The sequence below is a fragment of the Panthera onca genome, chromosome A3 (genome assembly GCF_046562875.1).
Source record: "Panthera onca isolate mPanOnc1 chromosome A3, mPanOnc1 haplotype 2, whole genome shotgun sequence".
Classification (NCBI taxonomy): domain Eukaryota; kingdom Metazoa; phylum Chordata; class Mammalia; order Carnivora; family Felidae; genus Panthera; species Panthera onca.
Window position 1 is genome coordinate 63,871,892 of NC_138341.1, and position 16,158 is coordinate 63,888,049.

General features: G+C 34.9%; 1 protein-coding gene across 6 annotated transcripts in view; it reads left to right on the forward strand.

Annotated features, from left to right (window-relative positions):
• The window catches only part of FANCL (FA complementation group L), an 86,269-nt gene that overhangs the window by 56,186 nt on the left and 13,925 nt on the right, over positions 1-16,158 (forward strand). The gene's annotated exons all lie outside the window — the stretch shown is intronic.

Sequence of the window (16,158 nt, forward strand, 5' to 3'; positions counted from 1 at the left end):
ATCTTTTCTCCTTCCTTCTCCAGTATATACACATTTTATATAACTATATATGTATAAAACATAAAATTTCATTCTCTAAGTGATGAGTTTATGGACAGTTATTTTTTGCCTTTGTCCTTGGCATTAGAAATACTGCTGCTTTATAATTTTTTAGCTCCTAATTATTAATTAATCTGCAAAAATAATCCTGCTTTGTATATACATTACTACCCAGAAGTCATAACAAGTGGTTTTTTTTAACAGCTTTATTAAGGTATAATTGATGTACAATAAACTGAATATAAAGTGTACAGTTTGAGTTTTGACAAATGTTTACACCTGTGAAATCAACCCCGCAATCAAGATAATAAACATTTCCATTATGTCCAAGTTTCCCCACTTCCCTTTGTCAGGTGAACATGGTAGCTCCCTACTCCCCTTTGTGATCTCTCTGTCCTTCTTGTTCCTCCCGCTGGTCCCCAGGCAACTACTGATATGCATTCTAGAATTTTGTATAATTCTGTGTGTTCTTTTCTGTCAGATTTCTTTCCTCAGCATAGAGATTCTTCCATATGTGGCATATAATAACAGTTCATTCTTTTTAGGCCAAGTAGTACTCCATTATATGGATTTGCTATATATTGTCCATTTACTTGTTGATGGACATAAGAATAGATTTTAAGATTTGGCTATTATAGATAGAGCTGCTGTTAATATTATGTGATGTCATTATATGAACATATGCTTTCATTTCCCTATAGCAAACACCTAGGGGTGGAATGAATGGTGGATCATATAAAAGGTGTATGTTTAATTTAAGAAACTGCTAACATCTAAAATTTTTTTAACTAATTTAATTGAAAAAAAACTGTAGAAACTGTTTTAAAACTTTAAACTGTTTCAAAACCAGTTGCTTAAGAAAGTGGTTGTTGGGGCACCTGGGTGGCTCAGCCAGTTAAGCACCCAACTCTCGATTTTGGCTCAGGTCAGGATATCACAGTTGTGACATTGAGCCCCACATTGAGCTCTGAGCTGAGCATGGAGCCTGCTTAAGATATATTCATTCATTCATTCATTCATTTTTCTCTCATGTATGTATGTGTGTATATATATATATATACACATACATACATATATATGTATGTATATATATGTATATATATGTATGTATATGTATACGTGTATATATATGTGTGTATATATACATATATACACACGTATATATACACACGTATATATACGTATATGTGTATACATATATACGTATATATATATATGTGTGTATATATATATACACACATATATACACGTATATATATAATCTGTCTCTTACCCTCTCCCCTGCTTGTTCTCTTTCTCTACAATTTTGTTCACATTTGGTTTGGCCAGTCTTTCTCATTTTAGCCATCCTAATAGTGTGTAGTGAAAAGTCATTGTGATTTTAATTGCATTCCTTTAGTGACCAATAATGTTGAACATATTTTTTATGTGTTTGTCACCTATATATCTCCTCTGGTGAAGTATCTGCAAATTTTTTGCCCAAACGACCTAATTAGATGGAGAGATAGTCTACACTAATGCATTAGACTACTCAGTATTGTTAAGATGCCATTTCTCTTCAAATTGATCTATAGATTCAATATAATCCCAGTCAGAATTCCAACAGATTTAGTTTAGAAATTGACAATATAATTCTAAACTACATAAGGAAAATGCAAAGGATCTAAAATAGAGAAACTGAAAAAGACAAAGTTAAAGAACTAATGTGACCTGATTTCAGGACACAAATTACATTTATCAAGATAATGTGGCATTATCGTAGAAATACTCCTTGACTGGAGATGGGGTTATGTCCTGATAAACACATTGTAAGTTAAAAATACTGTAAGTTGAAAATGCAATTAATAACACATGTAACCTACCAAACCTCATAGCTTAGCCCAGCCTGCCTTAAACATGCTCAGAACACTTACGTTAGCCCAGAGTTGGGCAAGATCATCTAACAAAGGCTATTTTATAATAATGGGTTGAAAATCTCATATAATTTATTGAATCCTGTACTGAAAGTGAAAAGCCGAATGGTTGTATGGGTGCAGCATGGTTGTTTACCTTCGTGATTGCATGGCTCACTGGGATCTGTGGCTTGCTGCCACTGCCCGGCATCACAAGAATATCCTACTGCATATTATTAGCCTGGAAAGATCAGGATTCAACATTTGAAGTACACATTCTACTGACTGCGTACCAGTTTTCATACTGTTGTAAAGTTGGAATATCCCAAGTTAGACCGTTGAAGTTGGGGACTGCGCGTATACCTATACAACTGTTTGTGTATACAAAGAACTATTGTTAGTAAAGGTGGAAAGATAATTCAGTGTGGAGGAAAGCCTGTCTTTTCAATAAATGGGGCTGAAACAATTTGCTGTATGCAAAAGATGAACTTCAATCTGTATACAAAAATTAACTCCATTAGGGCGCCTGGGTGGCTCAGTGGGTTAAGCGTCCGACTTCGGCTCCGGTCACGATCTCACAGTCTGTGAGTTCGAGCCCCGCGTCAGGCTCTGGGCTGATGGCTCAGAGCCTGGAGCCTGCTTCCGATTCTGTGTCTCCCTCTCTCTTTGCCCCTCCCCCGTTCATGCTCTGTCTCTCTCTGTCTCAAAAATAAATAAACGTTAAAAAAAAATTAAAAAAAAAATTAACTCCAAGTGGATTATGAACTTAATGTAAAACCTAAGGCAGTGAAACTTCTGGAACCACAAAGAACAGCTTTGGAACTTCCGGATTTCTTAATTTTTTTAATGTCTGTTCATTTTTGAGAGAGACAGAGCACAAATGGGAGAGGGCCAGATGGAGACATAGAATCTGAGGCAGGTTCCAGGCTCTGAGCTGTCAGCACAGAGCCCGATGAGGGGCTCCCTCCCACTCACGAACTGTGAGATCGTGACCTGAGCCGAAGTTGGACACTTAACGAACTAAGCCACCCAGGCACCCCTGGGATTTCTTAATATAACACCCAAAGCGAGATCCATATAAGAACAAATTGATAAATTGGATTTAATCAAAGTTAAAATTTTCTTTTCTTGAAAAATACTGTTAAGAGACTGAAAAGACAAGCCACAGACTAAGACAGAATATTTGCGAATTACTTATCTGATAATGGACTTCTATTTAGAATATGTAATGAGTTTTCAAAGCTCAATAATAAGACAACAACCCAAAATGAGCTGACTTTTTTTATAGACATGTATTTTGGATACTTCAGAGATCTCCCTTTTTTTATCAAAATTTTATATAAATTGATTTTGTGAGGAAAAATTTTTAAAAATATATTTATTTACCTTTTAGGGAATTGCCCACGTGTCCCTTCCTTTGTTGGCAAATGGCTAGGAATCTGGTAATTCTTGCTCCCTCTTTCACTTCCATTGCATTCACTTTTTACTTGGCCACATCCCTTCAGTCAGCTGCAGACAAAACCCCTCACCTCAACTCTACCACTGCTTTGTTCTGTGTCCCAGGGCTTTTCTAATGCCAGGACCAAGGGTGCCTAGAGGAGCATCCATGTATACATGTAAATCTGGAAGTGTGAGAATTATCCCTTTTAGAGCAACTTGACCATTTGAGAACAGAGGCCAGTGAATAAATGTTTTGAGCTCCCTTTTTGGGGCACTGATTCTGAGCTTTCTCTACAACTCACAGGGCCAACCGTTGACCACAGTGACCAGCTTGACAGTACACCCTTATTTTGGCTTTCTGTCCTATTTCACTTTTCCCAGCACCCCCTCCCTCTCAGTCCCTAAGATTATTGCCAATAGCCTATGTACACATAAGCTCTTGTCTCAGAGTTTGCTTTTGTGGGGAGACCCCAAGCTCAAATTATCCTTGCATATATCACTTACTGTTACAGCTACAGATAAAGATGATGTAGAATAAGGGTCCAAATGTACCAATCATCCTTATGGCCCAGGAATTTACCTTCTTAAAAATCATTGCTTTTAGCTTATTTGATTTTTCTTTTTTTTTAAAGATTGAACAAGACCTATGCAACTATGTATGACCTTCTAAGCAATATAACTTGACAGGCCTTCTTTAAAATCAATTTATAAATCAAAGACTACACTAGTTTGCTTTCAGGTGATGTCCTTGCTCCTACAAAATTTCTAGGAGCAATCCCAGTTGCTATCTGCTTCCTTGACTTGTTACCACCACTTGGAAAATTTTATGTGACTTGTGTATAGCAGTGGGCCATAGGCACTAACTTCTTAGCTTGTACTTGTACTTAATTTCGTAGAATGTAAAAAAAAAAAAAAAATCCTCAGTATTTAAGTAATAGGTACTAGCATGCCTTGAAAAGAGTTTAGACTTAAGCATACAGACAATTCATGAGTGGACAATAACACTGTGGAAAACAGATCATTGATTTCTTTCTCTAAAAGTACATTGTCTAGTCCTGGAGCTAATTAGAACATTTTTATCTACCTCCCTGTTCATTGGCTATGCTTCATAAGAAAATATGGACCATTTAAGGTTTTTAGAATGATATAATCTAGTCTTCTGATGGTTTATTTTATTTATTAAACATGAACTATATATAATAACCAAGTTGACCTTTCTGTGCTCAAATATCAAGGCACTTGATTCATGCACATCCTCTAGCAATAAAAGTGGGCAAGCATTGCTAACTGTGTTTTAGCGTAAAACTAGTCAGGAAATAGAATAAGCCTTTTAGGTTTTTGTTGTGTTTTGTTTTTCTAATTTTTTTAATGTTTATTTTTGAGAGAGAGAGAGAGAGAGAGAGAGAGAGAGAGAGAGAGAGAGAAACAGAACATGACTGGAGGAGGAGCAGAAAGAGAGCCACAGAATCCGAAGCAGGCTCCAGGCTCTGAGCTGTCAGCACAGAGCCTGACACCGGGCTCGAACCCACGAACCATGAGATTATGACCTGAGCCAAAGTCGGACGCTCAACCGACTGAACCACCCATGTGCCCCATCTTTTAGTTTTTTTGTAAGGCATCTGTAGACCTTTGACCAGACAAACTTTCTATTGGTTCATGATCTCAAGGTTTAAATACCAAATCTATCACACTGAACAGACTGCTTGCTTAGAAATCTTTTCAGTTGTGTTGTTGAGAAATTTTCAGTGAATCAGTGCAGGGATCCCACATATAGATCTTCCCACTGAGAAGTCCACACACACAACAGTCTAGGTATTCTGATTTCAGTGCAGAAAATTTCATTAAGTGCCTGAGGTGAACTTAATATTAGATTGATCTCTTATTATCTTTATGCCTGCTCTTTTCAAATTTTGTCGAGATGCCTATTTTTTCCGACTTTTTTCTTGAGATTAATACATTCTTGTTATTTTCTGACCTTTGGTTTTCACAAAGGAAGATTGGACTCCATACCAGAGAATATCTCCCCTGTTAACTTAGCTCTTGTGTTCCCTGTGCATGTAATGTTATAAATGTAGTTTTCCAGTTTCTGGTGTTGGGTATGTGCCTTTGTTTCTGTTAAAGTTTTACCCCACATGAAAATACACAGACTGCAAGATAGTGTGGTTGGTATGCCTCAACATGGGCCCTTGCTGCAAATCTTTGGAGCAGGTAGAGTATAGAATGTACTCTTCCCACCTTGTTTTATATTTTCTAGCTTTCTCAGGATTTCTTTTTTTTTTTTTTTTCTTTTTAACGTTTTAAGGACAAGAGGTTGTTTAGCATCCTGTCTTCTTTCTCCTACCACAGCAAGGTTAAAGCGTTGGGTTTCTGCATCATTATTTTTGTTACTGGGAACTTAAGGCTCTTGCGTGTGTGTGTTTATGGGATTTTTGTTGTTTGTGCTTTTGCTTTTGTTTTTTGCTGCTTATTTCTGTTGTCTTTCTTCTCTAGTTTTTTCCCAGCTTATGTCTTTGTTCCTCTATTTCATTTCCTTTTAATCATGGTATTATATATGTGTTCAAAAAAAAAAAAAAGGCATTTTCCTTTGATTAGTAAATTAATCCCTTGCAGTATTCTGGGTGTAATTTTTGGATCTTTGCCATGTTATAGTTATGTAACTGCTTTTCTATTCCTTCTAGAAATTTGTGGTTCTTAACCTATTCCAAAACCTTTGAGTTTTTGGAAGACTGATTTTTTTTTTTATATTAGAAAATAATAGTGTTCTGTAATGCATCATGGACTTCTCTTCTTGAATACATGGGGATAAAAGATATAATGTAGTCCAAATAGTTTGATTCTGGTATGAAAGTTCTTTTGATTAAAAAGGAAATGATTATGTTCAGGCATATAAGTTGTTCATATTTAATGGTTATACTTCTGTATAATTTGAGTGAGAAAATCGGTTTGTAAACACGAGTTGGAAATAATGGGTGTATGTTGTAGTAATTGGCATCTTGAAAGATAGGTACTTTTTAATTTTTTTTTAATTTAATGTTTATTCTTGAGAGAGAGAGACAGAGCATGAGTGAGGAAGGGGCAGAGTCAGAGAAGGACACAGAATCTGAGGCAGGCTCCAGGCTCTGAACTGTCAGCACAGAGCCCAACGTGGAGCTTGAACTCACTAGCTGTCAGATCATGACCTGAGCTGAAGTCAGACACTTAACTGACTGAGCCACCCAGGAGCCCCAGGAAAGATAGGTACTTTTAAGTGGACAGAATTACCTATGGATTTTCAAATAGTTAATTGAGTTCTTGGCTACTAGAGCTGGAAGTCACCTTAGAAGTTATCTACTGCACACCCATATTTATAGATGCAGTGTTAAGGCTTTAAGTTGCTGAGTATGTCTTGATCAAATAGTTTGTTACCATCAAGATGATAGCTGAGACCTCATTGTGTACTGGATGCTCTTATCTTTGTATCAGAGATCCCAACATAGATCTGACACATAGTTGAAATATTAGTTTCATTAAATTAAGGGTTATGTATCTTTTCACTATACTGTGCACATCATGAAATGAAAGGATGGCTAACAGACCGTTTATTTTTATTTTTACATACGCTTTTTTATGATTGTAAAAGTAATACATATTATAGGTAATATGGAGAAGTACAAGAAGAAAATAAAAATTGTCGTAAAAAGGGTTAAAACTACATTAGAGACCGTTGAAACATGGGAACAAAGTCATTGGAGCCAAATCAGAATAAAACCACTGTGGATAATTCTGGAATAGATTAAAGGCATGAATCATGGTCTTGTATGATCTACAAGATGCTCACCTCTTCAGTGAGGTTTTAAAATAAAACAGTAACTAATAACAGGAGTGTTGTAAGAGAGAAGCTAACCTGTGGAACTGAGCTATCTCAGCTTTGAAGGAAGAATTGCTCTGGTAAAAGCAGACCCCCATCTGGTACACCTCATTTTTCTCATCGTCCTCTAATTCATCTCTTCTCTTTCTCTTACCTGAAGTGTTGCACTTAGAGAAGTTATGTGTAAACTTATGAGGTTGAGTATTTTTTATTTGATCATGTGTATTCTTTTCTTTGGGGAATTATCTCTTCATCCCCCCCTTTTTTAAAAATTCCTATATACTTTTTTTTTTTTTACTGATTTTTCAATAACCTTTTTATGTCAAGAGTATTGATACTTTAATACAATAGGTATTTTTCAGTTTACTGTTTTCGTTCATGAGCTGTGAACTTCTCCAGATCAAGGACTATATGACTATAATAATGTCTATCAATTTTTAAACATATATATATATATATATGTTTATATATATATATGCATGCTATCATGCATATATATATATATGCATGCTATCATGCATATATATATATATGCATATATATATATGCATGCTAATCAGTTAAGCATTTTACACACATTATCTCACTCAAGTTTTGTAAGGATTAACACTATTTCCATGTTGTAGAAGCTGAGTGAGATTAATTTGCTGAGAAAGATGCAGCTAGCATTAAGAGGACAGGGCTAGGAATGAGACTCAAGATTTGACTACCAAGTCCATCATCTTAATATGTTGTGTTATATCTCATATTTCTTTAGATCAACCCATATCTACGATAGACCATAACTCTTAGTAGACATGTTTTGTACATTTGCTGGATTGAATTATTAACACATAACTTATTTTGTATATTATTTGCTTATTTAATTTTGTATAATTCGGTGTGCTGTAAATGAGAACATACATTCTTTTGCTTCTTTTATTTACTGAAGTGTAGTTGACACACACATTAGTTTCACCTGTACAACATGGTGCTTCAAAAGGCTATACTTGGTGCTGTGCTCATCACGGGTGTAGCACCAGCTGTCACCATAAAGTGTCATCACGGTACCATTGACTGTATTTCCTGTGCTGTACCTTGATCACCATGACTTATTCATTCCATAACTGGAAGCCTATGTCTCCTACTCTTCTTCCCTGTTTGCCCTCCCCGCAAACTTCCCTTCCCTATGGCAACCATCAGTTCTCTGTATTTATGGATCTGTTTCTGCTTTTTGTTTATGTGTTTGTTTTGCTTTTTAGATTCCACATTTAAGTGAAATCATATAATATTTGTCTCTCTCTGCATTCAGTTCTTAACCCAGATACCTTATGAAATATGGTTACAAATTGATCTAAGTTGAAGTTAAAACTTTTTTCCATAGTTCTAATTTTATAAAACGTGTTCATTTTTACAAATGTATTGTATACCTTCCTAAATCCCAAAATTATGATTAAAATGTTATTTAAAAACAGCCAAATTAAAATATTATGATGTAAATGTTCTTAAGGATGCTATTTTCCTCATAAACTGGGCCACCTGAATTTTTTTTTTAAGTTTTATTTATTTTGAGAGAGAGAGCATGAGCATGGAAGGGGCAGACAGAGAGGAGATAGAATCTCAAGCAGACTCCGTGCTTTTAGCCCAGAGCCCGAGGTGGGTTCGATCTCATAAACCGTGAGATCATGACCTGAGCTGAAATCAAGAGTCACATGCTTAACCAGCTGCCCCAAATCTTTTGTTAATTGAACTGTACGATACAGTGTTATATTAGTTTCAGGTGTATAACATATTGATTTGACAATTCTATATATTACTCAATGTTTACCATGATAAATGTAGTCCATCTGTCTTCACACAATGTTATTACGGTATTATTGACTGCATTCCCTACGCTGTACTTTTCATCTTCGTGACCTATTTTTTAACAGGAAGTTTGAGCTTCTTAATCCCCTTTATCTGTTTCACCTCTCACCACCCCCCTACACCAGTTTATTCTCTATATTTGAGTTTTTTGTTTGTTTTTTAGATTCTACATAAAATGAGATCATAAGGTATTTGTTTTTGATTCATTTCACTTAGCTTAATACCCTCTAGGTTCATCCATATTGTTACAAAGGTCAAGATCTTACCCTTTTTATGGCTGCATAATATTCCATTGTGTATTATGTATACACATAGAAACCCCACATCTCCTTTATCCATTCATTTATCAGTGGACACTTGGGTTGCTTTCATATTTTGCCTGCCATAAATAATGCTGCAACCAACAGAGGGGTGCATACATCTTTTTGAATTAATTTTTTTCTATTCTTTGGGTAGTGGAATTCAGTGGAATTCAGTAGTGGAATTACTGAATCATATGTTTTTATTTTTAATTTTTTTGAGGAGCTGATACACTGATTTCCACAGGGGCTGCACCAGTTTACATTCTCACCAACAGTATACAGGGATTCATTTTTCCACATCCTCACCAACATTGTGATTTCTTTTTTTGATTCTAGTCATTCTGATAGGTGTAGGCTGATTAATCATTGTGGTTTTGATTTGCATTTCACTGATACGACTAACGATGTCAAATATCTTTTCATGTGTTTGGTGGCCATCTGTAGGCCTTCTTTGGAAAAATGTCTATTCAGGTCCTCTGCCCATTTTCTAATTGTTTTTTGTTTGTGTTTTGGTGTTTAGGAGTGTAAGTTCTTTATATATTTTGGATATTAACCTCTTATTGGATGTATTATTGCCAGTATATTTTCCCATTCATCAGGTTTCCTTTTTGTTTTGTTGATAGTTTCCTTCACTGTGCAAAACCTTTTCCTTTTGGTATAGTCCTAGAAATTTTTTTTTTTTTTTGCTTTCATTTTTCTTGCCTGGGGAGTCACATTTAGAAAAATGCTGCTAAGGCTGATATCAGAGATTTCTTCCTATTGTTTCTTCCAGGATTTTTGTGGTTTCAGGTTTCACATTTAGGTCTTTAATCAATTTTTTAAATTTTATTTTTGAGAGAGAGAGAGACAGAGTGCTAGTGGGGAAGGGGCAGAGAGAGGGAGAGGGAGACAGAGAATCTAAAGCAGGCTCCAAGCTGTCAGCACTCTATGCTGACATGGGACTAACTCACGAACTGCAGGATCATGACCTGAGCCGAAGTTTGAGGCTTCACTGACTGAGCCATCCAGGCGTCCCAGGTCTTTAATCCATTTTGAGTTTTCTTTTGTGTGTGGTATAAGAAAGTGGTTCAGTTTCATTTTTTTGCATGTAGCTGTCCAGTTTTCCCAGCACCATTGATTGAAGATACAGTCTTCTTTCCATTGTATATTCTTGCCTCCTTTGCCATAGGTTGATTGACCACATAGGCATGGGCTTAATTTGGGCTCTTTATTCTGTTCCATTGATCTGTGTGTCTATTTTTGTGCCAGTACCATACTGTTTTAATTACCACATGTGATTGTAGCGTATCTTGGGATTATGACACCTTCAGTTTTGTTCTTTTTTCTCAAAATTTCTTTGGCTACTGCAGGTCTTCTGTCCTTCCACACAAATTTTAGTATTTGTTCTAGTTCTGTGAAAAATGCTGTTGGTATTTTGATGGGATTGTATTGAATCTATAGATTGCTTTGGGTAGTATGGACATTTCAACAATATTAATTCTAATCCATGAGCATGGAACATCTATTTGTTTTTGTCATCTTCAGTTTCTTTCATTAGTGTTTTATAGTTTTCAGGGTACAGCAGCAGGTCTTTCACCTTCTCAATTAAGTTTAGCCCTAGGTTTTTAATTTTTTTGGTGTAATTGTAAATGATATTGTTTTCTTAATTTCTGTATATTGATTTTGTATCCTGTAATTTATCAGTTCTAATAGTTTTTTGGTGGAGTCTTTAGGGTTTTCTATGTGTAGGATCATGTCATCTGCAAAGAGTGACAGTTTTACTTCATCCTTACCAATTTTGTATGGCTTTTAATTCTTTTCCTTTTCTGATTGCTGCAGCTAGGACTTCCAGTACAATATTAACTAAAAGTGGTAAGAGTGGACACTCTTGTCGTGTTTCTGATCTTAGGAGAAAAGCTCTCTTTTTCACCATTGAGTATGATGCTGTCTGTGAGTTTGTGACATATGGCCATTATTATGTTGAGATATGTTTCCTTTAAATTCACTTTGTTGAGAATTTTTATCATAAATGGATGTCAGATGCCTTTGTCACATGCTTTTCTGCATCTTATTGAGATGATCATATGATTTTTACTCTTTCTCTTATTAATGTGATGTATCACATTGATTTTTGAGTTTTGAACTACCTTGCATCCTAGAATAATTCCTACTTAATCACGGTGAATGATTTTTTTAAATGTTTTGTTGAATTTGGTTTAATATTTCTTGAGGACTTTTAGTCTGTGTTCATCTGAGACATTGGCCTGCAATTTCCTCTTTTTGTAGTGTTTTTGTCTGGTGTTGGTATCAGGATAATGCTGGCCTTATAGAATGAATTTGGAAGCTTTTCTTTCTCTTCTGTTTTTTTGAGATAGTTTGAGAAGGTTAGGATATTAACTCTTCTTTAAATGTTTGGTAGTGTTTAACAGTGAATCTGTCTTGTCCTGAACCTTTGTTTGTTAGGAGTTTTGTGAATACCAATTCAATTTTATTAGTAATAACTGGTATGTTCAAATTTTGTATTTCTTTATGATTCAGTTTTGGAAGATTATGTGTTTCTAGGAATTTATCCATTTCTTTTTTAAAAATTTATTTATTTGGGGGAGAGTGCAAGTGGGGGGAGGGGCAGAAAGAGAGCTGGACAGCTCTGTGCTGACAGGCTGGCAGCAGGGAGCCTGATGTGGGGTCAGACTCACCAACCATGAGATCATGACCTGAGCTGAAGTCTGACGCTTAACCTACTGAGCCACTCAGGTGCCCTGGAATTTATTCATTTCTTCCAGGTTATCCCATTTGTTGGCATTTAGTTTTACATAATATTCTTTTAATCCTTTGTATTTTTGTAGTGTCAGTTGTTATTTCTTCTCCTTCATTTCTCATTTTAATTGTATGAGTCCTCTCTTTTCCTTGATTAGTCTGGCTAAAGGTTTATCAATTTTGTTTATATTTTCAAAGAATAAGTTCCTGGTCCTATTGCTCTTTTCTATTTTTTTAATCTCGATTTCATTTATTTCTGCTCTAACCTTTATCCTTCTTTTTTCTAGCTTTGGGCATTATTTTTCTGTGTCTAGCTATTTTAGGTGTAAAGTTGTTTGAGATTTTTCTTGATTTCTTGAGGTAGACCCGTATTGCTATAAATTTCCCTCTTAGAACAGCTTTTGCTGCATCCCAAAGATTTTGAACCATTGTGTTTTCATTTTTCTCCATATGTTTTTTTTATTTCCTCTTTGATTTTTGGTTGACTCATTTATTGTTTAGTGGCATGTTTTTTAGCCTTGATGCATATTACGTTCATTTCGGACTTTTTCTTGTAATTGGTTTCTAGTTTCACACTATAGTGGTTGGAAAAGATGCTTGATATGGTTTCAGTTTTCTTAAATTTATTGAGACTTGTGTTGTGGCCTAACATGTGATCTGTTCTTTAGGAATTTCTGTGTGCACTTGAAAAAGAATGTGTACTTTTCTGTTTCTGAATGGAATGTTTTGTATATAAATGTGAGGTCCATCTGGTTGAATGTGTCATTTAAAGTCACTGTTTCCTTGTTGAATTTTTTTTTTTTTTTCTCGATGACCTATCCTTTGATGCTAGTGAGGTGTTCAAGTCCTCTACTTGTATTACCATCAGTTTCTCCTTTCTTGTATGTTAATATTTGCTTTATATTTTTAAGTGCTCCTATGTTGGGTGCATAGATACTTCCAGTTGGACTGTTCCTTTTGTCATTATGCCCTTCTTTGTCTCTTGCTACATGAATTGTTTAAATCTTTTAGAAATATGATTCTATAAGCGTCAGACTATGACAAGGATGGCTATTCTTCATTGTTCTATCATTGTTTCTTAACTTTGTACATTAGAATCATTTGGGGACCTTTTAGAAGTCCAAATGCCAAGGCTGCATTGAACCAAGATTAATTAAAAAGTAATGACTGACAATGGACTGTAGATATTAGTGTTCAATTTCCCTAGGTGATTGCAATATAATTTTACTTGTATAGAAAGTTAAAGGTATTGATATTATTTATATTCTTTGTTTTTTGTATCTGTAGTTGAAATAAGTGCTAAATTTTACTTAAAGAAAATAAAGATGTATTTTTTTTAACCCAAGCTTCTGATTCTCTGGTTAAGAATATCTGTTACAGACTTTTCAAAGATTATAACTTGCCTTATACAGTGAGCTTCTTGTCTAGGAAGACCTATTCTTATTTTGTTTTGGAGAGGGTCTAAATACGTTATCTAAATATGTTATCTAAATATGTAGCTGTAAAGAATTAAATGTTATTGAATATTTGAAAAAAATGAAAGATTAGTCTAACCTAATTCAACAAACTTAACTTTCTCAGTTACAATGAATAATTTACACGTTACGTAATTATCCCTCCCCGCCCCCCCCCCCCATTATTTTATTATAAATTTTAAAACCCACAAAACATTGAAAGAGTTTATGGTGAATATACTCCTATATCCACCACTTAGATTCCACAGTTAATATTCACTATTCTGGCTTCGTCACTTACCTTTCCATTTGTGCATCTCTCCATTCATCAGTGTATCTGAGTTTTGGTGCCTTTCAAAATATTTTGCAGGTGTCCTAGATCTTTCTCCAAAATCCTTCAGTATGTCTGCATTAACTAGAATTTAGGTGTTGGTAAAATTTGGAAACAATGAAATGCATAATCCTAAGTGTAGCATAAGTTTCTGTGAATGAATATACTCCTGCAGTCCATTTTCAAGATGCAGAACATTACCATTATCTTGGCTCTTTTATCTCTTCCCAGTAAATCCTATTGTATTGATTTCTCTGAACCATGCTTTATTTTTGTCTGTACCAGATTTAATATAAATAGAAGTGGACACTGTGTTCTCTTTGTAGATAGCCTCATTTCACCTGGCATATTTTTGAAATTCATCCATGTTGTGACATGTGTCACAATTTTTATTTTGTTTATTCCCGAGTAGTAGTCCATTACATGAATATACTGGAGTTTACTCTATCTTTTATTAATGGACATTTGGACTTATACTGATTTTTTGCTCTTTGAATAAAACTGTTCTGAACGTTTTTGTATAAGTCTTTCTATGGGCATATCTTTTCACTTCTGTTGGAGTGGAATTGCTAGGTCTTAAGATAGGAATAGATTTAGTTTTTAAGAAGGTGTCTGATCTTTTCAAAAGTGGTTGTGCCATTTTACATGCTCAGCAGCATATGAGAGTTTAGGTTGTTTACATCTTCACCGACATTTGATATTTTATTTTAATGTTACCTCTTAATATTAGTATTCTTACTTTTTCCTGAGTTTTTCTTTGATTCAATTTTAAATTTATTTTGCACATTGCAAATTTGCCTACCCCCCACCTCAAAAAGTCCCCCAAAACCTTAAAATGGTAGCTTTGGTGAGATGGGAAACTACCTTGGTAGTTCATTCAGTTGAGCATGTGACTCGATTTTGGCTCAGGTCTTGGCCCTGAGGTTGTAGGATTGAGCCCCACCTCAGGCTCTGTGCTGAGCCTGGAGCCTCCTTGGAATTCTCTCTGTCTTTGTCTCTCTCTGTCCCTTCCCCCCACTCACACGCTCTAAAATAAAATGAGAAAAAAAAAAAAAGAACTTGGCAATTTTTATTTTTGAACATTTTTTAGAAAACTTGCAAAATATTTAACTTTTATTAATTTAGGTCATATTATAGTGTGCTCTTTTGGCATTTATGTATATAGAATATTTAATGACATTGTTAGAAATAGGATTTATAAATGTTTCTTTTTCAATTTCAGTAGGGAAATCAATTAGGAGTAAGAGTTTGTGAATGATTTAATGGATAAAAGAAGCAGTTAGAGAAAAATCTGTTAGTTTTTCAGATAGCTTACTGATGTAATAGTTTTAATGTCTACCTCTTAAGTTCATTGAAATTTCTAAGATAAATGTTTGTGTCCCACTTTTCACCTTTTTTGGCTTTTTTTAATGTACCTCATGTGACTAGCAAAATCTCATGATGACTTTTAGGATTTAAAATTTACTACTTCTGTAATTACCAACTGACTTCTAGTTTCAGGGTTATTGTATTTTTTCTTACTGCCATTTTCTTTGGATCTTTCATTTTCTGTTCAAAATGCAGAATTAGTTTTAAGTAGAACTGTGTTAAGTAGAACCCCGTTTACAGTCAGGCATGCCAGAAGTGGACATTGCTCCTTTCAAATGGAAGATGTCACTGTGAAAATACTGTGTGGCTATTTTGGTTTTTGGTTAACTTTTCTTGGGTTTACAGTGAAATAGGTAATTATAGATTTTTAAAATATAGATCTAGTTACAAATGGAGAGAAAGGAAAGAGACATTATGGTACTGACTTTGGAAAAGAAGAGTCTTTTGAACAAATGGTATTGAGAAATAGGATATCCACATGAAGAAGGGAAATTGGACCCTTACCTTGCATTTGTACACAAAAACTAACTCAAAATAAAGACTTAAATATAAGACCTGAAAGTATAAAACTCCTAGTAGAAACATAGGGGGAATAATTCTTGACATTAGTCTTGATAATGATCTGTTGATTATGACACCAAGAGCAATGACAACAAAGCAAAAAGAGACAAGTGGGACTATATCAAACTAAGGGACTTACTGCACAATAAAGGAAACAATCGGCAGGATGAAAAGTCATCCTAGTGAGTTCACGATAATACTTGAAAACAATGTATCTGATAAGGGGTTAACATCCAAAATACATAAGAAACCTCTCAGCAGCAAAAAAAACAAATAACCTGGTTAGAAAATGGGCAAAGGACTTGAACAGATACTTTTTCAAAGATGACCTACAAATCGCCAA